Source organism: Rosa rugosa, chromosome 6, assembly GCF_958449725.1.
Source record: "Rosa rugosa chromosome 6, drRosRugo1.1, whole genome shotgun sequence".
Classification (NCBI taxonomy): domain Eukaryota; kingdom Viridiplantae; phylum Streptophyta; class Magnoliopsida; order Rosales; family Rosaceae; genus Rosa; species Rosa rugosa.
Window position 1 is genome coordinate 31,430,405 of NC_084825.1, and position 17,197 is coordinate 31,447,601.

Sequence of the window (17,197 nt, forward strand, 5' to 3'; positions counted from 1 at the left end):
TAGGAATAGGTTACTGCTGACTACGTCAGGATGATCGTAAGCAGTGATGATTGTCTTTTCTCCTGCTGCCAGGAAGGTATTGTTGACATCTTCAGAGATGATCTTCTTGATGTAGTCTAAGGCCATGGCCTTCATCCAGGGGATGCTTGAGTTTGGTTGGCCATTGTATGCTACACAGGCTGGTTGAAGATATTTTCTTTGAATAATTCTCACATAATGATATGGGGGAATATATTCAACCTCACCGTTTGCCTTCTGGATCCATTCTGGAGGAGTGGATCTGAACTTCAGTCGAAGTGTACAGTCATGTTTCCTGATATTTTTGACTGTGTTGACAATGATGGGCGGCAAACCTTTCAGATCATCATTTGTTTTGCTCCATAGGTTATGGACAAAACCATTTTCAACAAGCCAAAACTTGTGTTCTTGAGGATGTTCACTCTGAACATTAACCAAGTATCTTCCAACATATGATCCTGAGACAATGAAGAGGGTTGGAGGAACTAGGTCTTCTGAATTGTGCCTTCCTATCAGATTGTGGAATTCATGCCAATCTGATTCATTGAGTGCCATAATAGGGACCCTAGCACTTTCTGGAGTTTCAAGGAAGTTAATTTTTTCTTTCTTGACAGCACTCTGCTGTAGTTCTAAACTGTGGCCTGCCGTTCTCATAGAGTTCCTCAGCTAAGGCAAAGAGAGCTGGAAACATTAGACCACTGCTTCTTTCCTGAAAGGCAAATAAAAGGTTATCCATAATTGCCTTCTGGTGGTAAGCAAGTCTCCTGCCAGTTCTGAACACAGGAGTTTCGAACGTTCGAAGTTCATAGTTAAAAACATTTAATACCCCGGTTGGAGTTGGTTTGCTTTTTGGCAAAGCAACAGCCGTCAACGGTCTTGATGAGCCTTTACCGTCTGCCGTTTGAGACGGGCTAGCCAATCCTTTACCCTGGGATTGATCAGTTGTGGCTGGTCTTTTTGGACCTAGCCGGAATCTTTTGAGGATTTTTTCTTTAGGATCCTCAGTATCTTCATGTTCTTTCCCAGGTCTTCTGCTTCTGGGATTGCGACCTTCGTCGTCATCTCTTCTGGTGAACATGGCTAATTCTCTTGTCAAGGCATCTGGAAGATAGTTATTGTTTCCTGCAATTAATTCAACAATATAGTCGTATTGGTTAAGAAATAATTGCCAGTTGGCTAATCTTCCTCTGTCAGCAGCTTTATCAAGTTTGAAATTTTTGAAGTTCTTTACTCTGGCACAATCGGTGCGAACAGTAAAGGGTTTTCCAAGAAAAGCTGGAGAATTTAAAATTGTTTTCTTAACAGCCAAAATTTCTTTTTCCCCTGTGGGATAATTCAGTTCTGCAGGGCTGAACTTGCCGCTACAAAATTTACAGATCTTTTCAATGTTAGTTCCAGGCGCTTTCGCTAGAACTACACCGGACCAATAATTATCACTCGCATCTGTCTGGAGGATAATCTCATCATTCTCTTCTGGTTGTTGAAGAGGAGGGAGGTTTTTGCAGAGATTTTTTATCTGCTTCACCGTTTTTTCATCATCTTCTGTGAAGTTCCATTTTCTTTTGGAACTTGTCTTAGGAGATAACATTGCTGTTAACCCTGAGATTTTAGGGATGAAATCTCTCCCATAATTTATGACACCAAGGAATCTCTCTAGACTCTTAGCATCAGGAATCCTATCTAGGAATTTCCAGATCTTCTCAAGGATATGAGGTTGGAGTTTTATTACTCCATTTTTGATGTTTATTCCTAGGAAATCAACTTCATCGAGGATAAAGAAGATTTTCTTTTCACCTAGGATAATTCCATGCTGAACTATCAGCTTTACTACCTCATGGAGGTGTTTCATGTGTTCTTCTCTGTTTTTGGAGAAGACCAGAATGTCATCTATGTAGACGACGCAGAACTCCGCTACGTGCTTGAAGATGTTGTCCATCTTTCTCTGGAAGATTGAGGGAGCTTGCTTGAGACCAAAAGGCATTACTAACCATTCGTAATGTCCTTGTGGTGTTCCAAAGGCAGTGAGAGGTACACTCTCAGGATGCATCTTGACTTGCCAAAAACCCGACTTTGCATCGAATTTTGAAAAGACCTTGGCTCCTCTGAGCTAGTTGATCAGTACTCTTACTTGAGCAATTTGATAGCCGTCTTTGACAGTCTTCTTATTGACATCTCTGTAGTCAATAACCATTCTAGCTTTTCCTCTAAGGGTTTCTGCATGATTTCTCACGTAGAATGCTGGAGCATGATGAGGGCTAGTGGAAGGTTGAATTAATCTCTTGTTCAGGAGATCTTCGATATTTTTTCTGAATTCTTTTTGGTCTTCCTCTTTGTACTGAGGAATGGCTTTGACATGACAAATAGTATTCATGTCATGTAATCTCAATTCACAGACCACTGGGTCTTTTTCCCAAAACTTTTGAGGATTTGTGTCGATGTTCTCTTCAAGTAGTTTCTTGATTTTCTCAAGAGTGAGAATTTTCTGAGACTCAAGCTTATTCTGAAAGTGCTTGAGATTATGCTCATGGATGAAACTAGCTTCTTCTTCTTCACTAGTTTCTTCTTCTTCTTCTTCAGAAGATTCTGAAGATTCTTCAACAAGCAATTCTTCTTGTTGTTTGATTTGGAGTATGGGTTCGAATTTGGGTTTGTAGGTAGTAAGATCACCACTATTCTGTTGCGATCTCTGATACTGGGTAGTGAAGTTTGGTCCTACCACACTGTTGGCTTGCGTAAGCCGATCTGCCCAGAACACCCGTTCTCCTTTTCTGAAGCCTATCGCTTCTTCATCCTGAATAAATCTCTGTTGGAGAATAAAATCATTTCTCAACAAGAAATCTGAGCCTTGGCCTTCAGATTGCCAGACATTGTGGATGATAAATGTTCCTCCACCAATGGTGATATGAACATTTTTTGCTACTTTATTCATGGTGAGGTGACTTCCGTCAAATGTTACACCAGTAGCAGATCTTTTCTTATCTTCTTTCCAGAGTTCGTCTGGAATTGCAAATCTCTTTGCAATAGTAAATCCCGATCCATTATCTACAAAGGCATGTAGATGATATTTTTTATGATCAGGGAATTTGAGTCCAATCTCTATGTAGTTGCTGTATCTACTAGTAGAGACGACCTTCGATTGTTGAAGCTCATTTTCTTGAGCTTGTTCCTTTGGAATGAATGGTTTGCATTCTTCTGGAACAATTTCTGGTGTTTCAACCAGTTCAATATCTTCATCGATTATTTTCTCTTCTTCTATTTTTGAGGAAGAAGGTTCCATGATTTCTTGGAACGAAGTTTCTACTTCTTTCTCTTTTTTCTCAGAGAAATATTCTTCATATTCTTGTTCAACCAATTGGCTGACAAGACCATTCTTGGTTTTTCTTCTTGCTTCAGCTATGAAGCATTCTTTGTGATAAGTCTTTTTTGACTCTTCACAAAACATAGGGAGACCATCCTTTTCGTGACAGAGGCAGTAGTCACAAACGAATGTACCAGGGTTCACCTGATAAGAAGACATGAAGGATTCTGTCTTACTTTCTTCCCAGATTTTGATTTTCAAAACATTCATTTGTCTGGATTCGAAGTACTCTACTTCAGAATCTGTCTCAGACTCAGATTAATCTTCTTCTTCAGACCAGGCAGAGTAAACTGACCTGTCATCTTCTTCATCATCGGAATAGGCTATTTCGTAGCCTTTCATATTTGTTGATTCTACTATATGCTCATATTCTTCAAAGAGAGCCTTAGTAGATCTTTTACCCTTTTCCGGGCATTCATTGGCATAGTGCCCTTCAGCTTTACATAACCAACATCTGCAAGCTTTCTTGCTGGGTTGTTGTTTATGCTGATGAGTATTCTTCTTTTTCTTGAAGAATTTCTTTTTAGGATTTTCATCCTGTTGTTTCTTGTAATTGGAACTTTTCTTGAATTTCCAATCTCTTTTCCTATTACCCTTGTAGAATCTTTTGGGGTAATATTCTTCTTTTCTTTTTCTGTGGAACTTGGATTCATGACATCCCCAGTTTGTGGGTATATCCAATATTCCATAGCAGAAATTTTCAACTCCTTTGAGTTGCTTCTTGGCCATCTTTGCTCTAAGATTGGCTTTGCATTGTTCTTTCAGTAATTGCCGGATTCTGTCGGCAATTCCTCCAACTGAAAATCTTTCAATTGGTTTTTCAGCTATGCTTTCTCTTACAGCTGTTCTCCATGGTTCAGGGAGTTTCCTGTGCAACAGGTTGACTAGATCAGTGTTCTCTAGTTCACCAATCGTACAGTAGTATTCTTGAAATTCATTCAAGTATTCTTCAAAATATCTCATATCACAAATCTTTAGTGCATAGATATTTGATTTGGCCGTTTCTTTAGCCTTTTCACTGAAATTTGAAAGATCTCCACAGAACTGATCGTACAGTGGTGCTGCAAAATCATACGGAGATTTTGAAGTTCTGATCTCATCCAGCCATTCTTTTCCTCTGGCGGTTTCTTTGAAGGAGAAGTAATACTTCTTAGTTACTCCAGTGAGAGTAGTTTCAAAGTACATCTGAAGATCAGGAGCTTCAAATTTTCCAAGGGTAAGAGCGGATGCCATCATTAGGCTGTCTACCCATTGGTCAAGAGTTTTTCTCTTGTCTAGAGCTTTGTCTAGATCTAGCCAGATACCATAGTTGGAAATTGGTACTCTGGGACAAATCTTTGAGAATTTCTTTCTCCATTTCTGCCCGTAGGGGCCTTCTGAACAGGGAGTTTGATTTTTCCTTTTTCTCTAATGATAACTGTTTTGGAACTGGAGCTATCTCCTTCTTCCATTTCAATATCCTGATAGGGGAGGAGTTTTCTCTCCTTTCCTGGTTTGAATTTTTTCATTTCTTCGATTAGTTTCTCTAATCGTTCAGGATTTTCGCAGGACTCTGCTTCTTCATAGAGATCATAGAGCTTTTGTGCTCTAAGCATATTAGCTGGTCTGTTTAGATCAGCTTCTAATTCTTCTTCAGTGATGGATATGGACTCTGATGGTTCTTCAGAGCTTTTTGTACCACTGACACTAGCTTCTCTAGTGTTGTAGCTTCTTCTGAGAAGATTTTTGTTTATCCTGAGGTTCTCAGGACAGACATCACTTTTTCTGTGATTGTCAAAATTTAGACTGATTTCTCCAGTCTTTCTACTTTCATAAACTTTAGCTTTTGCACTTTCTGCTGGTAGCTTCGGACCAGATAATTTCCATTCAATGGGAAAAGTCACTTCCTTCCAAGTAACTTTGTGAATCTGTTGTGAATGGTTCTTCTGATTGGTGAGAAATCCAGTAGTAAGACCAGGGATATTTGTTATCCTTGTCTTTGGCTCTACTGTAGTACTCATCAGTTTATAGTATATTCTGTATACTATTGCCAATTCTTGCATATCACTTTTCATTGATATGCCATCTGTCTTGACTCTCAGTCGGAGACAGTGGGCTGCATCTTTCAAGCTGGTTGAGAAGTTGGGGAAGCAGTTGAAATATGCCACCTGGTTGCACAAAGATGCTTCAAGGGTTCCCAACAGACTGGCTTGAAAATCTGTTAGTCTGTTGTCTTGTAAGACACACAGAACTGAACAGTTTATGCCTTCACGAGCTAGAAGCTTTATGCCTACTTGGACTGCTCCAATATGCATAAATTGATAATTTTTTGATCTGGCTCTGGCGACTTCAGATGGAGTGATCATCAGTAGATCTGTTTCTCCTGTTGTGGAAGGGGTTGTAAATTCCAGTACTTTGAAATGATGGCTATCCATCAGGTCAAAGGTTCCCCTTCTGTAGATTTGTTTGAAATCTAGCTTTGGAATTGAGGTGTTTTTTACCTCATGCTCGATTTCATTGTATTCAAATTCTTCAGCATTTAGGAGTTGCACTCCTTTCTTTTTCCCGAAGATGCTTAACATGCTTACATCTCGAGTTTCTGTCGGTTTTTCATACCGAATACTAGTAGAACTAGTTGAGGGATCCAGAAAAATCATGTTTGGTACAGGATTCTTTTCCGGTCTTTCTAATGGTTTGAATCCATTAGCCTTCTTTTTTACTGTAGGCACTTTCTTGTCCTTCAGTATATCCAGCGTTTTTTGCTGTTCATTGATTTTTCTACTAACACTCGTTAGCTTTTCTTCTTCCATTTTTGGAAGTTCTTTGATATAATCCAGTTTGTTTTCCAATTTTTCCAATTGGTGGATTATCAAAGGAATTTTCTCTAGATGCTTTTGATATCTAGATATTTCTTTCTGCAGGTTCTGATATTTTTCATCAGATGATTGTAATAGAGAATTCAGTCTCTCTATTATCAAATCGGACATTGTACCCATGGGGGGTTCCCCTGCTGAGCTCTTTTTTTCAAGCTCTGATACCAGTGAATTGCGGATCTAACCAATGCTCAAATAATCAAGAGGTTTTTGTTCCTCTTCTAGAACATATAAAAGATTATCAATATCTTGTTCTAGTTTATAAATTATTAAATTCTTGTTTGCAGTCTATAGAGGATATCCCAATAATTGGGAGTTTCCCTAGGAAGATGTTCTCTATAGTCTTTCAATTTTCTCAATTTTTCTCTTTCCTGATTCAATTCTTTGCTAGTATTTTTGCAGATAGCATTCAACTCAAGTCTGTCAATGATCGAAATGCTGGATAATAAAGTGCACTGTTTACCTTTGAAATAGAGGATGATTGTAACATCTGTATTTAAACAAATATAATTCTTATGGGCCCACCACGTTTCAACAGAACGATTTTAAGTAAAGAAAGAAAACAGATTTAAGGAAAACAGACTGACAGAATAGACTGACAGAGACATTAGAGAAGGGTATTACTGGTAAGAATTTTGATAAGGTGGGTTGGTAGGAATGGAAATGAGGAAAAGTTGTGTAAAGAGGAAGAAAAATAATACACTGGGGTGTATGAGAAGTATTTTCAGGGATCTGGGGTGTATGAGCATTATCTCTAACTTCTATATGAATATATGATGTGGCATGATTAAATAAGGTGGTGATATCATCACAAAATTAAATATCATGAGTAAATATGAATTTTTTATGGATTACCATTAAGAAAAAAATTATTTTTGATAGTAGATTGTCATGATGCCGTTATTGCCGTCTCAACAATTAAGCCAAATCGAATAGTGAAATTTTGATAGAGAAGTCTCTCCTCGTGGCTCCAAATACTGCCTCAGAGCAGTCAATCATGCACTCTTATATAAAAATTAAGATGAATGGTTCAAACAAATTCAAATCACTTAAATGTCAAAGACAAATGAGCAAGTACATACTACAAAGTAGTTGGAAAAAAAGAGGAGACAAAGTCGTATAAACAAAAATAATTGTATAAAATGTTAAACAGTAACAAGTGTGGCCTGTGGTCCCATTATTCTATCGATATTGTCTCCAACTTAACTACTTGTTTGGTGTTGGGTTTTAACACAAAAGTGCTCGATACAATTAGGTGTAAGTCACCCACTTATAAGTTATATTTTCTTTTGGAGAGAAATTCTAATGAAGACCCTATAATAAGGATTAAGCTAGGACTTTTAAATGAACAGTTGGATCACATGCATGTTCTAATTTTAGAATATCAACTAAAGTTTAAAATATTCATCAAACCGTTTATTCAAAAGTCCTTACCTGGTTCATATTTATAAGGTCCTCATTAAAAGCTCACCCTGTTTGGACCCAAAATAAGCATTTTGGCCTGACAAGGCGTGTCTTGGAGAAATTGAGCCAATGTCAGTGGCTCAAGCTATATATTGTCGACAAGTTCGAAATATATATTTAGAGGCTAAATAAAGCCTACTATGGAAGCATGGAAACATGAAAAGTCAACTTTAGCACATTTTCCTACTTCGGCTAGGAGAAACCGAGCTAAACAAGGAAGGAGGGGCGGCAGACTGACCAAATGAACTTGAAATGAGCTGAAACTCTGCAGATCCATTCTAGACAGCCCAAGGATAATTTCTTATGAAGAGTGCCAGAGCTTTTTTTGAGAGGAAGGCCTTCAAACAATCAGCCCAATTTTCTACAGAAGCAAAACTGGAAAACTGGACCTGTAAGAGGTCCAGCAGCATTTTCGGCCCAACCACATGGAATAAAAATCTGCAAATTTGTCAGGATGATCTACACTCATAGTGAAACATTTCATATGAAGAAGTCGAAGGCATATAATGAAGTATTGTTGGAGAAATAATTGAAGGAATAAAGGGGCAGAAACTGACCTAAAACCAGCTCAATATTCACATGTTCATGTTTCCTACCCACATGAAGAAAGCTAGATGCTTTTCTCTTTTTCCTTGGATATATTTTTCTTCTACAATCTCTTTAATAGATCATCACCACTTCCATGTTGCTGCACCTTCATGCTTTGCTTTCATTTCATCTTTTCTCTATCTTTTCCATATTTTACAAGTGAACTTAGATCTACTTTCATTATTTTTCTTCCACTCATCATTTCACTCTTCTTTTTCTTCCCTATATAAACACCTTCTCTTCTCATTCTAAAACACACATTCACATTCAACAACAACATCTCTAAGATGATCTAAGTTCTCTCTAGAGCAAACCTCTCTAAGAGCAACTCCTCTCCCTCTCTTTCTCTTTCTCTTACCGGTGATCACACTCCTAGTCCTAGTCTTCTCAGAAGCCGACTTTCAGTGCCACCAAACCCTCTGTCAACGTGCTTCGGTCCTAGTCTCCTCGGGATCCGACGGTAGTGCCGCGACCACAACGGTTACAGAACCAGTCAAGCAAGGGTAACGCCCTAGCAACCTAGCCAAGCTAAAATCACGCTTTAGCAAGATCTCAATACTTCCCGGTGATTTCGCTCTGCTCAATCTGCAATATTGAGTATCGACTTGTGAACAAGAAGAAACTTCAGCAAAGTCCTCACCACGAGGCACAAAGAATCCCACGACGAGGTTGGTGCTCTCCTCGTCTACAATCGCTTGATAGAAGTCAGGTCAAGGGACACCCCCGACGACCGCACCCGAACGGTGCTGGCACGCCCGTGCAAGAAAAGAGACTGTTGACCAGCTGCAGCAAAATTGGAGCCAAACATTTTGGCACACCCGGTGGGACCACATCAGAAGTTTTTCTCTTGAAGCACATTCAACCACCGGGCTTCAAAACAAACATTTTGGCACACCCGGTGGGACTACATCAGAAGTTTTTCTCTTGAAGCACATTCAACCACCGGGCTTCAAAACAAACATTTTGGCACGCCCAGTGGGACCTACTGTAGAAGTTTTTCTCTTGAAGCACATTCAACCACCGGACTTCAAAACAAACATTTTGGCACGCCCGGTGGGACTACATCAGAAGTTTTTTTTTTTTTGAAGCACATTCAACCACCGGGCTTCAAAACAAACATTTTGGCACACCCGGTGGGATAAGGTTAGAATTTTTTTTTTCTCTTCTCTTGAAGCACATTCAACCACCGGGCTTCAAAACAAACATTTTGGCACGCCCAGTGGGACAAGTGGGACAACACCAGAGTCTTTTTATGTTCACCATCATTGGGATGCTAGGGGAAAATCTTTACCAAAAGAAATTCCTAAAGTAAATAGATGGTCAATGTTGCCACCACTGGCGATACTGCCATTAATGATGAGTTTATGCCTATTCCCATCCCAGAGGGGGCAAGCATTGAGGAACAACTGGCGATCATCATGGCCAACGTCGAGAGGCATAAAGAAAAGCGAGCCAGGGACATGGCCAGTTTGATCGCAAAAACAAAGCAGAGGTTTCGCGATTGGGACCAACAAATTGAGCAGAACGCTCGAGAAGCTAGAGAACAATTCTATAAGCCTTTCTTGAGCAGCGACAAACAGACCACTCAACATGCCGCGAACATCACATCTGAGTTCACAACCTTACACGAGGAAGGTTCCAGCTTGGCTAATTCGCAGCAAGGCGAATTGGAAAGTCAAAAACCTGCTCGCGAAGAGGTCGTTTCTGAGACTAACTTGCCTATAGGTGGCAATCAACCTAAGGGTCTCACTGGTGAGTCACAGCCTTACACAGAGGCTGTGCATGGAAAAGGTCATCAACAAGATTGTTCTTCTGACAATATAATTGTCTCTGAACAAATATCTGATTTCTCCACTGATCAAGCCAAATACGTGGCTACTGATCAGATGCATAGGGGGCAAGATATGACCCATGATCATCCCTTTGATCAAGAGAAGTTGGCGACAGTTGGCGACAAAGCCGATCTTGGGACACCGTCATCTCTCAAATTACAATTGAAGATCATGCCTCGTCAACCAACAAAGATACTTGGGGGGCAAGATTACCCCTCTCACGAACCAAATTCTTCAACGAGAAGTATCTTTGTTCTTTTCCTATAAGCTCTCACAGGAGGGATTTTTACCCTACAAATTTTGATACATCGGAGCTTGGAATGAAGCATAGATGGCCTCCCCCGTGGTCTTCTAGAGGTTAGCCAAACATGGTGCTGCTAGCTTCTTTCTTTCTTTGCTTTTAATTTGCTGTTAATTTTTCGTTTCTAGTTTTCTTTTCATTTAAAAAAAAAAATGGCCTAGTTTTCTAATTACCAAAAATGAATTTGGTAAGGGGTTGTGAATCATAACGGAATAGGTGAAGTCTCTTTTGTTAATATTGGCCTAAACTCCTTATTGGTGCCTAGTTCAGGTCCCTTAAGGTTAAGGGCGGTTTTTATTAACACTTGTTGAACTGTCTTCACACTTATGACATTTCTCATCTTAGTAAGTATAGCCTATGTGAAATGGTGTCTAGAAAGGGGACAACGTTCATGACAGGTTCTTGAATCCAGAAGTGCGTGCAAATGGGCCTAAACCACTATGTGGGAGTAGCTCATGCCAAAATCGATTCTGCCTCTCTTGTTCGTCCTCCCCCACCTGGCCATTTCAGTAAGGTTGCCCAAATGATTTGAAAGAAAATTTGTGTCTAGGCGACTATACTTGGGCCGCATGTCTAAACCTTGATTCACAATGTCTTATTAAAATAAAAAAATAAAAAAATACAAAAATACAAAAAAGAATTTCAAATTTGTGCGTCGCGGAGGATGCAAAAAATTGTGTTCTTGCCTAATAGTGGCTGGAACTTGCTAATATACTTAAGAGGCCATTGGTATTGGTCTGGGCACATATACAAGAGGCATTTAATATGCCTAGTATGGTATTAGCAGTGGAGGAGGTCAAATCAATATTTTTGCCAATAATTGTGGCGAAAGCTGGGTTACGAATTGTTGGCAGCGAAGTGATTTTAATTACATGGCCTCGCAAAGGATGGTTCGCGAAGGAAGACTGGCGATTAATATATGTATGCTCATTATATATAATTAAGAGGGAAAGAGTCCACTGTTCAAGTAATTTTAGTCAAGCCAATACAAGTGGCTTTGGAGCAACGACATTATAAGAGCAGTGCTGATTCAAGACCTCTTCAGTCAAGACGAAGACCTTTGACTTCGAGGTCTGGGGGGCAATGTTTGGACCCAAAATAAGCATTTTGGCCTGACAAGGCGTGTTTTGGAGAAATTGAGCCAATGTCAGTGGCTCAAGCTATATATTGTCGACAAGTTCGAAATATATATTTAGAGGCTAAATAAAGCCTACTATGGAAGCATGGAAACATGAAAAGTCAACTTTAGCACATTTTCCTACTTCGGCTAGGAGAAACCGAGCTAAACAAGGAAGGAGGGGCGGCAGACTGACCAAATGAACTTGAAATGAGCTGAAACTCTGCAGATCCATTCTAGACAGCCCAAGGATAATTTCTTATGAAGAGTGCCAGAGATGTTTTTGAGTGGAAGACCTTCAAACAATCAGTCCAATTTTCTACAGAAGCAAAACTGGAAAACTGGACCTGTAAGAGGTCCAGCAGCATTTCCAGCCCAGTCTCATGGAATAAAGCTCTGAAAATTTGTCAGGATGATCTACACTCATAGTGGAACATTTTTTATGAAGAAGTCGAAAGCTCATTCTGAAGTCTTGTTGGAGAAATAATTGAAGGAATAAAGGGGCAGAAACTGACCTAAAACCAGCTCAATATTCACATGTTCATGTTTCCTACCCACATGAAGAAAGCTAGATGCTTTTCTTCTTTTCCTTGGATATATTTTTCAAGACAATCTCTTTAATAGATCATCATCACTTCCATGTTTTTGCACCTTCATGCCTTGCTTTCATTTCATCATTTCTCTATCTTTTCCATATTTTACAAATCACTTTCATACTCCACTTTCATTATTTTTCTTCCACTCATCATTTCACTCTTCTTTTTCTTCCCTATATAAACACCTTCTCTTCTCATTCTAAAACACACATTCACATTCAACAACAACATCTCTAAGATGATCTAAGTTCTCTCTAGAGCAAACCTCTCTAAGAGCAACTCCTCTCCCTCTCTTTCTCTTTCTCTTACTGGTGATCACACTCCTAGTCCTAGTCTTCTCAGAAGCCGACTTTCAGTGCCACCAAACCCTCTGTCAACGTTCTTCGGTCCTAGTCTCCTCGGGAGCCGACGGTAGTGTCGCGACCACAACGGTTACAGAACCAGTCAAGCAAGGGTAACGCCCTAGCAACCTAGCCAAGCTAAAGTCACGCTTTAGCAAGATCTCAATACTTCCCGGTGATTTCGCTCTGCTCAATCTGCAATATTGAGTATCGACTTGTGAACAAGAGAAACTTCAGCAAAGTCCTCACCACGAGGCACAAAGAATCCCACGACGAGGTTGGTGCTCTCCTCGTCTACAATCGCTTGATAGAAGTCAGGTCAAGGGACACCCCCGACGACCGCACCCGAACTGTGCTGGCACGCCCGCGCAAGAAAAGAGACTGTTGACCAGCTGCAGCAAAATTGGAGCCAAACACACCCATAATCTTATCTCTTTGGCTAAATAGTTCTCTTTCCTTCTCTTTACATGACTTTTGTTGTACCAAAAAAAAAAAGTGAAGATCTCAAATGTTGAAATTAGGACTAAATTCAGTTTGCCTCCTCCAACTTTAGGGCAAACATCAGTTTGGTCCCTGGCCTTTTTTTTAATCATTATGGTCCTTGCACTTCCATTTTCTATCACGCGCGTCCAAAATTCAAATTTGGCTCGAAACATGACATCATCTGCTGATTTGGCACCAACAGCATGACCCACAAGAATGGCATAATAGACATTTCACAATAAAAAATAAAAAAAAACTAGTTGCAAGACAATAAACCTGCACCTCTCCTTTAAAAAAAAAAAAAAAAAAAAAAAACCCCCCGAAAACTCCAATTCACTCTCTCCTTAAACCCCTTCAGACCTAGTTCAATTCCACCAATGTTGGCGACGAAAAATTCCAAAGGGGAATTTGGCTCGCCAATGAATTCTGACTGGAGCAAGAGCTGACAAGGAATGATCGAGAAACTTCATTCGTCGTTGACTTAGAGTTAACTGTCGGCGCAAAGGAAGGGGATACCTGCAGAAAACTCTCCGACCCTCAAGTTAGAAACTGCTTGAGTTGTGTGCAATAGAAAGAGTCAGAATCATATATCTTTCTTGGTTATCGTGCCCCCTATTTATAGGTGAGGGAGTGCTTGCACCACAAGTCGCGTTTAATATCTCCTTTATTACCTCTACTTATTATCGTCATCATGCCGCGTTAATTACCTGATTTATGATCGCCATTATGCCGCGTTATTTATGATCATCATCATGTTGCGTTATTATGATCACCATCATGGCGCGTTTATTAGCCTCCTTCATTGCTGCATTTACAATGGTAGTTATCATCGTATTCATGATCATCATTACTTGCACACAGTGTTCTAAAACTCGGCCGCCCAGGCCGCCTAGGCCCTGGGCGGCGGCTCTTCGACTCGCCTAATGCCAAATCAGAGCTGTTGGGCAGATTGGGATTAGGCGGTCGCCTAGGCGGGTGACTAAGCGCCTGGGCGGGGTTGGTTGGGCACTAGGCGGGGGTGGTTGGGCGCTAGGCGGCCTTTCTAGGCGGATTTGCAACTTGCTTCATGGAGTTTGAGACTTAAAGAGAGAGAAAAAGTGGAGGAGTCGACTCTGATCGGAGTAGTATAAAAACCACAAAGTTAAAATATCGATCGTCATCGCAGCCTTCGTTCTTGTTTCTGATTGTTTTGGGTGGTTATTGATTGAACAATAAAGAAATTGAAGAAAAATCGATGAAGAGAGATGAGAGAGAATGTGGCGATGGTGGCTACTGGTTTACTGGTTTCGTGAATGAGAGGACGAGGAAGAGAAAGGAATGAACTTTATTGTTTGAGAGAGAGAGAGAGAGAGAGAGAGAGAGAGAGAGAGAGAGAGAGAGAGAGAGAGAGAGAGAGAGAGAGAGAGAGAGAGAGAGAGAGAGAGAGAGAGAGAGAGAGAGAGAGAGTTTAATAGAATAAAAAAAACTTTGTGGCTGCTGTTAGCTGGGAGAGAGAGAAAAGATAGGATGCTAAGGCCAACAAGAAGCATAATTGAATACTGCTTCTTCTCTTTTTGTTGGATAATTGAATACTGCTTCCTCGCCAAGAGCCTTTTTCCTTGCAAAGAGATTTTTTCTTATCGAGAGTGTTCTTCCTCGTTGGGAGCTTTTTTCCTTACCAAGAGCCTTTTAGTCATCGAGAGTTTCTTCTCGTCAACGGTGTTTTTTCTTTTTGTCGCGAGCTTTCCTCGTTGAGGATTTTTTCTTATCGCGAGCTTTCCTCGTCGAGGATATTTCCTTCATCGTAGGCTTACCTCGTCGAGGATATTTTTCTTTGGCGCGGACTTTCCTCTTTGAGGATATTTTTCTTTGTCGCGGGCTTTCCTCGTTGAGGAAATTTTTCTTCAGCGCGGGCTTTCCTCGTCGAGGATAATTTTCTTCATCGAGGCCTTTCCTCGTCGATAGTCCTTTTACTCCCCATATGGACCCCACGAAAGCCAATCGTTACTTGATCCTTGTCTGTGGGATAAGGATGGGAACTTAATTGGACAAAACAGAAAAGGATGGGGACTTATGATTTTTCGGCCCAATTTCTTCGGCCCAGCCCAAATTACAGATGAGCAACAGATTGCAGTCACTACAGATGTAGTAGGAACCTTTCATATATAGGAATGCTTGGAAGCATCTACCAAGTTGCTTGTCCAATAACCAAAGTACCAAATCTTGTAAAAGAACAGACTTCATGTGCCTAATGTAAGCCATTTTCGGGTTCTGTGTGGTAAATTGAAAGTCGAGTTAAACTTTTGACACTCGTTGCAGCAACAAATGAAGTGGATGAATTTCAAATTATGAGTCTGGATCTGTCCAGCATATTTCGAAAAGAGTTTCTGTTTGAATTTGGATACACATTCAAGTAAGGAGATTTCTCCTTACTTGAATCACCCTCGAGGAGATCTTTCCTCACTAAGATTCTTTTTCGAGGAGATTTCTCCTCACTTGAATCTCTCTCAAAGAGATCTCTCCTCACTTGAATCTCTCTCAAAGAGATCCCTCATCACTAGAATCCTTCTTCGAGAAGATTCCTCCTTACTTAAACTACCCTCGAGGAGATTTCTTCTCACGGAGTCTCCTCCTAAAATCATTATCAAAAATCTCCACCCCACATCCTGCTGTGCTTTTCTTTACATGCATGGTGTTTACTTCTTTGATCATCAACCGTGATAGAGCCCAACCCAAATTTCACTATGAAATCTCAGGTGGCCCTGTGGGGCCCACTTTTTCAGAAAATTCTATCGAAAATTTGGTAGAGCTTTCCCTAAAAATGGACAACCCAAACCTGTGAAAGAAAGTAAAAATCACACTTCTAAACATTTACACCCTCAACTCTTGGAGCCACCCTGCTCCCCGCAACAACAACTCCACCAAACAGATTATCTTATATCTGAACATGTCCAACTAATAATTTAAAAGACCACATCCAAATATTTCAAGTTTACAACCATCTCTGAAAAATTCTAACTCAATTTAAGCCCTAATTTAGAACATTAACAAATATCATCATGGTTATTAGAGTAGTCTAAGGAAAATAGAAAAGCAATACACTAAGTAAGTTAACAAGTAACCTACGAACGATAGGTGGCAACGGTGGTGTTAAGCCTCAATTCCTAATGCCGGACAGCTACACTGCGAACTGCGCATTTGAAACCAAATGACCCAGGGAAAAAGCATATAAAAACATTAGCGTGAGTGGACAAAAATAAAAACTTCACAAGTAATCGAAAATAAGAGGAATTTTATACTTTCCCTCGTTTATTTCTTTAGAAAGTCAAACGCATGCAACATTTATAAAGCATATTTCTCTAAGCTCGAAAACTCATGAAACAGACCAGGCCCGCTGGTTAAGAAACAATCGACTAGCCTCGCTAGTCAAGTAACGATAGAGTATGGGGAAGAAATTATCACCATACGAGTAAGGGAGCCTCCCAGGCTCTTTGCTCAACTCACCCACAAACACATAGTAAGCGGGGAGGAGTACTAATAGGCTAGCTAGCAAATAAATACAACAATCCAGATATAGTGGGGTAAAATCATACGAAAACCGAAAACCAGTAAGACTTCCCCAAAATCTCGTAAAGGAAGGTACGATACGATTCCCAACCATACACGGAAAATCTCAAGAGGAAACAAATAAAGTATTGGCGTGTCCCACACGCCAAGTTATACTCAATATGAACGTATCTCATAATAGAAATTTAAAGCAGAAATAAAGAAAATCATCACTCAATTTATTTACCAAATTTCCAAATAAATCACCGGAAGGCTCTAACTCAAAACCAATCATAAGGTAATACCACTTTCGAAAATCACAATCGGAAATAATTATTTAACCTTCCAAAAATAAATCTCACATATCTTTAAAATAAATAAAAGTGTTCATATTTTAAAAAGAATGGTTGCATGCATATTTACTTTCAAAATAAAAGTTCACTCACAGTATACGTTTAAGCCTACCGTCGATCCGAACTCTTCTCATGTGGGTCCTCCTCACGTCCTGTACAGAGTAGCACTCATAAATAACTAAGAACAGACTGGAATTTAAATTTACGTTAAATATAATCGAATTCTAAACATCGCCTCTATGCACCAAAACCTCCAATCTTCCTCAAATTCATTCCAAACTTCACCACTAGTATCGATTTGTCGATTAAAGTACTACATAACAGAAATGAGGGAGATCCAATGGTCGGAATCCAGTAAATCGACAACTA